This window comes from Talpa occidentalis, unplaced genomic scaffold, assembly GCF_014898055.3.
Source record: "Talpa occidentalis isolate TD23 unplaced genomic scaffold, MPIMG_talOcc4v2.1 talOcc4.2, whole genome shotgun sequence".
Taxonomy (NCBI): domain Eukaryota; kingdom Metazoa; phylum Chordata; class Mammalia; order Eulipotyphla; family Talpidae; genus Talpa; species Talpa occidentalis.
Window position 1 is genome coordinate 43,825,327 of NW_023602073.1, and position 9,980 is coordinate 43,835,306.

The 9,980-nt window shown below is 49.7% G+C and overlaps 1 non-coding gene across 1 annotated transcript; it reads left to right on the forward strand.

The window, feature by feature from the left end:
- The first annotated feature begins 5,439 nt into the window (after nt 1-5,439).
- LOC119253611 (U6 spliceosomal RNA) lies at nt 5,440-5,541 on the forward strand. Its single transcript, XR_005127144.1, has one exon. It is a non-coding gene; the product is annotated as a U6 spliceosomal RNA (small nuclear RNA).
- The last annotated feature ends 4,439 nt before the right edge of the window (nt 5,542-9,980 follow it).

Below are 9,980 nucleotides of genomic sequence, written 5' to 3' on the forward strand. Positions count from 1 at the left end.
GTCCTTGAGAGCACTGAGAATTAACCCCTAGGCCATCAGGGAGGCTCCATTTTTAAATTATTAGAAGTCTCTTTGGGGCTGAGAGTGAGATGAATGAGAGTTTCCTGGCGCTGCCATCCCTAGGAAGTCCTGAGAAGGGGGGGACACGAGTCCCTTTGGAGGTGAGCAGGGCTGGGCTCCCTCTCCCTCTCCACTGCCTCTGTCCTTGTTATGGCAGTTTCCCGGAGAAGCCAGACTGTGCTCAGAGAGGAGGGGGAGAGAGAGATTTATTGGTCACACCAAGGGGTCAGCGGATTATTTTTGAAAGGACTGAGCCCCAAGTAATATGGGTTGTGGGTTTTTATAAAGCCTGGCCAGAACATCACACGGAAACGGTATAGCTCACGTACCCCAGATAAGCATTTGCTTTGCTGAGTTCCACTGAACAGGCGTGGGGTGGGGGTTTGTGAGAGTGTGTGGTTATCTTGTGTGACAGAGCCTGGCCTTCCAGCCCCTGGTCATTTTCTACCTATTGTGACTTGGGCAAGGAAAAGAATTCCTGAGACGCCATCCCTCATGGGTGGGGGAATGATGGTGGTCTGAGTAATAATGATAAAGTGACTCTGAAAGCTAAGAAATTGTTAAAACTGTGCACCATGACTTTTCCATACACAGGGTTTATAGGCCAGTAGAGACAGGCAGAGTTCAAGGCTAAAAATAAAAAGTATGGCAGGGAGATGAAGGTGACATGACAGAGCTCCTCATCCTGAGTGGCTCATGTCTAATTCGTGGGGCTGTAGGATGGAAAGATGGGTTCAAGAATCCCCCACACAATGGCCACACACCTCTCAAAAAGGTCACCCAGATTCTCAGGGGACCCCTCCCACCTTCAGGAAAGGCTTCTGGCTTCTGCCCACCAGGACCAATGATGCCCCCTCCCTCCACCTTTCAGGTCTCCCCTTAATCCCTTTGCCCTTCTTGGGGGGGGGAGAAAACACTTTCCCTCCACCTCCTGCACTCTTAGCTTACACCACTGTGATGAAAGACGGTTACTAAGGAAAGGGCAGGGAGGGTCAGATCATGGACTAGACCAGGGCTTCTGACACCCACCTGCACGTGGGCACTGCCAGGGAGTTGGAAGGGGGGAGGAAGAGGAGGAGGAGATCAGAATGGCTGTGGGCTTTGGCCGCTTAGAGAGTTTGGAGACAGAGGAATCAGCTTTGGAAGTCGCTTCCCGGACGCCCAGGAGGCAGTTCTAGTCTTTGGTGACATTGACTGAGACCCTGGTGCAGACCAGGAGGGTGTGCAGGGAGAAAAGGAAAGGAGGAGGGAGCAGGAGAGGCCTCTTTGGAGTCTCCTCAGGAGCTGGGGGAGGCCTTGCTCTGTGGAGGGAGCAGGGGCAGTGATCAGGGACTGCTGGGGTTGGGCCACTACCAGCTGCTCAGAGCCACTTCCTGGCACGTCTGGCCCCTAAATCTTAGGTTTATGTAGCTTTGCCGTTGTTTTTTTTTTTTTCCCCTCCCCTGATTAGACATCCAGACACAATGTGCTGCAGGAGGCCTTGATGTCCCAGCCAGATAAGACACTGGCAAGCAGCGAAGCTAAAGGGCCTCACACTGTGGGGCCGAAGGTAAAGGCCTCACACTGTGGGGCTGAAGATTCCTTGTGCCTCACACCGTGGGGCTGAAGATTTAACATCCCTTCACTTTTTGTTCTTGGTCATGAAAAGAGAAAAATTTCCCAAAAGTACAATAGGCAATAAATTATATACATCAGTATACTGCAAATAAGTGGCACGGAAAATTATCGTCTAGAAATTAGTTATTAAACAATTTGGCCCACTTGACAATGGGAGACAATTTATTGTACATATCTGACAAGCAATCCAGCACAACTATTATAGTAAGTCCTTCTTTTGCCTTTTTAGAAGTTCCTTTTTAGGTAGAAGTTTCTTAGGAAAGTTTTTAAGTGAAGTTAACTGTATTAAGAAGTTTGTAGGTAGAAAAAAGTTCTGATAGCTGAGAAGCAGCTGGTCTCCGGCTGAAGGCCATGTGAATAGAAGAGTCTTTTGATGCTGAGGCTTTAGCTGATAGGGATGCACTGGCGGCTATCCACTGTCTTAGGTAATTGTCTAGCTGAAATAATAAGTTTTAGTGTTAGGTTTGGTTTTTTATCTATTATTAACCTTGAAGTCTACCGTCTAGCTGAGACCCGTAGGAGCCAGTAGTCCATGGGAATAAAATACACTAATTGTTTCTGCTTTACACATGATAATGTACTTTTTTTCTGCTTACTAAAAATGAATAAATAAAGACCTGCTGAGTCTCTCAGCAGAAGATACTAGCACCTCACCAAGTGTCAGTGTCTCCTCATTCTACCTCGTCCCCTTCTCCTCAGCCCTTGAGTTTCAGCCCCTTACAAGTCACTGAGGAGGCCGTCTCATCCTTTCAGGAACCTCTGACAGGACATTTTGCCGAAGGCTGGTCCCCGGCAACAATGTATTTCTTTCCCCTTTTTTTTTTTTTTTTGAAGATTTATTTATTTATTTGCTTACAAGAGCTGGGGTGTAGGCCAGGGGTTTGGGGGGTGAAAGGATTCACCAGAGACAGAGTGGGGAGCAGAGCAGACAGATCTACTGAAATACACTGCTGAGGGGAGCATCAGGGGAGCCAGGAGAGGTCTGCTGCCCCATGTGGGCAGCTCCCTGGGCAGGGATCAAACTCAACCTGCAGTGGCTGTGCACAGCTTCACTATTTCTTCACAACTATGTAGCTAGCCATTTAATAAAATCACAACTACTTAGCCATTTAAGGAAATCCGGAGGGGTGAAGGGGCAGGAAATACTGGGGAAATAGAAAACTCCTACGAGCTTGACATACCTGGCTGTGGCTGCTACTGTTGCTGACCCTTCCTTTCTGTGGCTGGCCCCCTCATTTCTGTTTCCACTGCTATTTAAAGAACACTGCTATTTAAAGAACTACAGAGATAGCCTAATTAAGGTAATGAAATCTAGTGAGTAGGAGGAGGGGAGGGGCAGGAAATACTGGGGAAATATATTGTCAGGAAACTCCCATGAGCTTGACACACCTGGCTTTGGTGTCGCTGGCTGCCTCACTTTCTGCTTCCACTGCCTCGGAGCTCTGACTCCTGGCCGGCTTGGCAGGGTGCCAAGTTATGCTTCTGGTTGCCCTCGTCCCCTCCCTAGTCCTGGGCACTGGTGAGTGGGCTTCATTGTTCCTGGTAGGCGGGAGCCTGGGCCTTTCTGGGGTCTGGGGACTCTTTCAGGACGGTTTTGCCTTTGGGGGGGTTCTTGAGGAGGATGGGGGGCTGGACTTGCTATTTGCACACCCCTCCTGAAATATTCATATATTGATCTTATTTTTATGGATTTATTTATTTTTATTGATATACTGATTGTATTTAAACAGTAAACTTCTGGACTGCTCTCCGGGCACTGTCCCATGCCTGCCCCACCAGGTTGCCTTAACAGCCTCTCAGTTCTTTTCAGGTCTTGCATGTGTGCCCCTCCTACTCCATGGCTCTTGCCCCCTCCCCCTTTCTGGTCTCATCTGCTGCCCCCCTCCCTGCTACTCTCACCCTTCCTGCCACCCTCCCCTTCTCAGTTTCCCCTCCTTCCCAGCTGCCCCCCTTTCCAGCTACCCCATCCCTGCTGCTCTCTTCCCTGCTGCACCCCCTTTGCTGACCCCCTTCTTATTGCCCCCTTCCCTGCTGTCCCTCCTCTCTTTGTTCTAGGGTGTCCTTTCTCCTCTTCTTCACTAGTTCTCCTCTCTTCTGAGCCTCTCCTGATGTATCCTACCTCCCCAACATTTTACTAAGCCCTGCTTTCCCAGGGTGCCTTTGGCCTCCAGTATCTCCCTCCATGCTAGTCCCCCCCCCCACCTTGGGAGCTTAGGCGCTCCTCATCTTTGCCGTGACTGCAGGTACAGCCCTGTGCACAGACCAGCCCTGTCCTCCCGCCTCTCCTCCCACCTCCAGCCAGAGCAGCTCCTGCTCCTGGACCCTCACCCAGGCCCTTCCCCACCCTCCTGTCCTCTCCCAGACCCTCCTCTCTGGTCAGCACCCTAACCCAGCCCTGCCCCCAGCAACCCAGGCTCTGCTCATCTTGCTCCCCAGACCTGCCCTCAGCACCATTCTCCCAGCTGCCTCTTTGTTTTCCAGCCTCCTGCCCTTCCCAGACCTGAGAGCTGCTCTTGATGTGGCTCCTCTTCGGCCTTCACCCCTTGCCTTCCATGACCCCAGTGGGCTCTCGCTTCTCACACCACAGATTCGCCACCCTGTGGCAGCCTTTCTCCGCCACCCCCAGGGCCTTCTCCCACCCACTACCTGATGAACGCAGCCCTGTCTGTGGAGGGCCTCATCGCCACCTGCATCACCCCACACCATAGCTCTCCCCTCCTGTGCCCTGGCCACCTGCTGGGCATTGAAGTTCTGCTCCCCCTCCCCAATCTAAACTCTCCCTGGACCCACAGGCTGACTCCCAGTCCCTGCACCTGACTCTCCCTGGGTCCTGGGCAAGTTCATCCACCTCCCCAACCTGTCCTTGAGGAACCACAGCCCGCCTGGCTCTTGTCCCCTCCCCACCTCACAGCAAGCTGCTCTGACCCCTGCCCTGGACCCTCACGTCCCCTCCCTGCTCTCTGTAAGACACCCCAATCCTCTTAGGGATCCGGTCACCCCTCTCTTGGCTTCTGACCCCAGTTTCCCCTCTCCATCCCTTTTCCACCTCTCTCCTTTTTTCACCTCTCTCCTTCCTTCCTTCCTTTGATTCTTTTTTTTTTTTTAAAGATTTTTATTTATTTATTTATTTATTTGTTTATTTATACACACACTGGGTACAGTCAGAAGCGCAGGAGGGTGAGAGAATTCACCAGAGCCAGAGCGGGGAGCAGAGCAGGCAGAAGGACTGAAGTACACTGCTGAGGGGAGCAGCGGGCAGCAGGAGAGGTCTGCGCGCCATGTGGGACTCTCCTCCGGTGGCCGGGGAGCAGCCGGGGATCGAACCGGCACTGCAGAGGCTGCGGGCAGCTTCGCAACCCAGCGCTCAACCGCTGCGCCACCGGGGAGGCCCCTACCTTTGATTCTTGAGATTTATTTTCTTACATAGTTGTTCATTTTTGTACAGAATTTGATTTCCCCTCTCAGGTGCAGTCCCCTTGGTTCATGGCCCTGTCCCTTGTGCTCTCCCTCCCAGTTCTGCCCCTCCCTGCCCTGCCTGGGCCCTCTCCTTCCTTCTCCTTGCCTGGTGTCCTGTACTGCCAACCCTCCCTCCTGTCATGCCCTACGCAGCCCTGTCTGCAGCCTCCAGGAGGTCAGGATGCACAGCTTGTGGTAACTTTGATGCTCAGGTAGCTCATACCTGCCTCACTGAGGGAAGTCTGGAACCATTGATCTAGCTGCTCTGTACCCAGCTTTCTTGCAGGCTATTGAGGAAGCTTGTGTGTGCTCCTGCAGCACAGATGCTGGGGTGGGGACAATGCAGAGAAGATTAGAAGGGCCCCTGTTCAGGAGGACACTCAGATCTGTGGTGTGTTCCATATTAAAAGCAAAGAAACATTGTTATTAAGAGAGCTTGAAAAAAATTAGAAATAATTTTGTATCCCCTTTCTCTGTCTTGGATTGATTGTTAACCATTATTTTCTGAAAGAGAAATTTAAGGCAGGAAAGAAATAATCAGATAAAAGAAATATATGACTTAGAAAATCCTGAAACCATATTCAACTCTAATGTTGGTGTTAAACATGCAGGTGAATTCTTAGATATTTCTGCATTCCAGAGGCGGCGCTTAATTCCCTCTTGAGTATAGACTTCTGAGCGTAAGATTGATGTACTGGTGTTGACTCTGCAACTGCTCTGGGTAGCTCTCTCTCAGATTGCTTGCTCAGGGGAAGCCAGTGGCTGGATCATAAACAGCCCACATGGAAACCTCCGTGTGGGTAGAAATTGAGGTTCTTCCAGTAGCCATACAAGTGAGTCATTTCCCCTGTAAATCCTCCAGCCCCAGTCAAGCCTCAGATGATGCAGTGCTAGGTACAACTTGACAGCAATCTGAAAGAGACCCTGAGCCAGAAGCTCCTGGATCCCTGACTCTGGGAAACTGTGGGAAAGAATACTCACATTATTGTTTTTAGCTGTTATGTTTTGGGCAAATTGTTATGCTGTGGTACACAATAATACAGTGTCCAAAGAGAGAATGAACTGTTACACTTCAGTTTTGATTTGCTCTATATAATATATTGAACATGTCACTGGGCTTTAAGATTTTAAATTATCATGGCTAATAGGTTGCATTTTATTTTTAAAGATTTGTTTATTTTTATACAAGAACCAGGGTATAGGCCAGATGCAGGGGAGGGTGAGAGGATTCACTGGAGACAGAGTGGGGAACAAAACAGGCGGACCGGCGAAATACACTGCTGAGGGGAGCAGCGGGCGAGACAGGAGAGGTCTGCTTGCCATGTGGGACCCTCGCTGGCCGGGATCGAACCCGTGCTGCAGAGGCTGTGGATAGCTTCATAGTGCGGCGCTCAACCGCCTGCACCACCAGGGAGGCCCTAGGTTGCATTTTGTTCCCTTTTAAGCAATCTTCTTCCTTGAACTTCAGTTTCTAACTGCGACCCAATTAAGCACAAAGGAAAAACCGGGTCAGGCTAGGCAGATTTCATGATGGGGCACAATAACCACATCCTTAGTTATTACTGCTTGCCTCTCCCCATAGCTGCTCATTCAAATACTCATGCAATTGTTGCTGTAAAGGGATTTTGTAAATGTGCTTAAGATCTTAAATTGTTGGGCCTTCCCAGTGGCGCAGCGAGTAGAGCGCAGTGCTATGAAGCTGTCCGCAGCCTCTGCAGCGAGGGATCGATTCCCGGCCGGCCAGGGAGAAACCCATATGGCGCTGCAGACCTTTCTTGTCTTGCCCACTGTCTTCTCAGCAGTGCTTTCGGTCCATCTGCCTGCTCCGCTCCCCGCTCTGTCTCTGGTGAATCCTCTCACCCTCCCACTCCTCTGGCCTGTACCCCAACATTATATAAATAAAATAAATCTTTAAATAAATAAAATTTCCAGGCAAAACATAGTTTTAGAAAAAAAAAGACCTTGAATCATTGACCTTCAATAGGAAGAGGACCCTAGGTTTGACTGTCCTAGTCAGGTGAATCTTTAAAGGGACTGAGTTTTCCCTGAGGAAAGGAATTCAAAGGCTGTGTGACTTTGAGCACAGCCAGGATGCTGAGAATACTTAGGGAATGCGTAGAAAGTACAAGACAGTGGGGTGCTGCCTGCTCACTTTCAAAGCCACACACTGCGCCTCTAAGGCACGCGAATCTTGGACTGAATCACGTTGCCGCTAAGTCCCACTTTTGGTACTATGTGTCTCAGTTCAAGAACATGAAGTCTTCAGGGAAAATTGTCTACTCTGTGTGGGTGCCCAAGATACTCCTCTGTGGGTGAAGAACTTTGGTGTCTGGCTGCACGGACTTCCAGAGTGGCACCCACAATATGTACCGGATCTGACCACTAGGGGTGCTGCCACCCAGTGCTAAAGAGATAAGGGTGCCCAGCACTGCTCAGGGCCCATTCCATCTAGATCATGAAGATAGCTGTAACATGTGTACTCTGCTAGTGGGCAAGCAGTTCCACAACATCAAGATCAAGTTCCTGCTTGGTCCTGTGTCATCAGCACAAACCCTGCTTCGCCACCAAGGCCCCAACACCTTATTTTTTTATTTTAATTTTTTAAACAGATTTATTTTTCATTTATTTATGCATACAGGAACCTGAGTGTAGGCCAGAGGGGGTGTGTGTGTGTGAGAGAGAGAGAGACAGAGAGAGAGAGACACACACACACACACAGAGACAGAGAGAGAGGATTCACCAGAAGCAGAGTAGGGAGCAGAACAGGAGCATCTACCAGAACACACTGCTGAGGTGCACTGCGGCAGCCTCTGCCGCTGAACACCAGTGAACTTACTGGAAAGAGGGAGGCTTTCACTCAGACACATCAGAGTGAGTAAGACCCCCTTCCCCTGTGCGCTGGACTGGACAGTCAATGACGGGTAAGATCGGGGGCAGACTAAAGAAGGCACTGGCCAGCCTCATGTCTGTGACTCCTGACGACCTAAGACAGGCGCAGTCCCGAGGGGCTTCATCATGATAAACTTTGGCGTTCAGATCAAACAAGGCACACATGCCTATAAGCCTAATTTAGGCAACAAGCCCGCAGTAATTAACCCCTCCTTTGGTGGAAACAAGGCTGCTAAGAACGTCACCTGCAAACAAGCCTGATGGAATTACTACAAAGCAGTTTTACCATTAATCAAATAGCCATTGTTTCAGAATAAGTAGCAACCTAGCAACCTGTCTATAATCAAACTACTTTTTCACTTACTTTGCTTTTTCTTTATATGTGTACAATCAGTTTCAGGAAATGCATGATAAAGAAAATAGTGTGTGGCAATAGTAGTTTTATAATAATCATAATACTTCTCACATGAGACAACACCATAAAAATCAAAATGCTTATGTAGAAAATATATTGCTCGTGATCACTAAAAGTAGGAGGTGCCAGTAGGTAAATATTAATGCTTTTTGATCATTGTGGTTTTGGGATACGAATCAAGAAAAGCTAGCTTAAAGAATGCTGTTCAGTGTAGGCAAAAATGATTGTGTAGATTCAGTACCTGGAGATTGTTTACTGTGCCATGTCATGGATCAGCGATCACATGCACATGAATAATAAAGTAGATGTCTTATGCTTACAAAGTATTTTATGCTGAGAAAGAATTAAATTGTATGAAATCATCTATTGTTGGAAATGGTATAAAAGTGTATGATGATTTTGAGCAAATTACATTCAGATCTTCACTCTTGAAGTGTGTCTGTCTGTCATTTATGCGCCGATTCCTTGAGCATCCTCACAGTTTCTCAATCCTGAGACAGTCCTGCAAGTCTACCGCTGCGTTAGTCCGCGGCACTGAGGGGAGCAGCAGGCGAGACAGGAGAGGTCTGCTATGCCATGTGAGTAGCTCCCTGGCTGTGGATTGAAGTCAGGCCTCAGTGACTGGCAACAGTTTGATAGCACAGAGACTTTAATCCTTGTGCCATCAGGGAGGCCCTAATCACCTTCCTTTAGATGCAAAGCACTTCCCATCTTGGCTCTGCCCAAAAGTCCTGGGAAACTTGACCGGGGCCTGGAGGGAAGGGGGTGAAGGGGGGAACCTAAAATGTGAAAACTGGACACTGCATTGTTGATGTTGAAATGGAGGGCCATTTTCAACAAAAGGTAAAGAATGCTCTAAGAGATAGTCCAGTGATGCTTGCTCCCCTTTTCCTTCCTTCCCTCAGTAAGGGCCTCCCCCCCACCCCCCTTGCCTTACCCCCTGTGAGTTTTCCAGGAGGTCCAGGGGCAGGGACATGGAGGGGGTGGGGGAAAGACAGGGCTTCCAGTTCAGGTCAGTGAGTTATTCTGGAAGGGGCAGTGGAGGAAAAAGGGTGAACACAGCCTGTGGGGCCTTCCTCAGAGAGCCCCTGGCCAGGACTCAGGGAGACGCGTGACAAAGAGCTGTCCTGGCTGGAGCACAGTGTTCAGGGCAAAGACCCAGGCTGCCAGACGGACTCTCAGGGTGACTGGTACAATAGACTCAGTGTTGGGGGGAGCCCATCTTCTCAGGGAGTCTCACTTTTCATTCTCACAGGCTGAAAGTTTCTTTCCATTTACTGCGCATTTCTAGACCAACAAACATCAAGTGGTTCTCATTTACAAAATTTTCCTGTAATAGGGCCCGAGGCCTCCTCCTGTTGCTCTTGTGGGTCCCTGTCCTGCCCGAGGCCTGGGAGGGTGAGTGTGAAATGGGAGGAACCTGCCTCTGAGGGGGAAGAGCCAGGGGACCGCCTGGGCGCTTTCTCATGACTGGGGCTCCAGGCCCTTGCCCCTCCACATCCTGCCTCCCCACCCAATGCACCCCCTTCTCTGCCAATCTTAT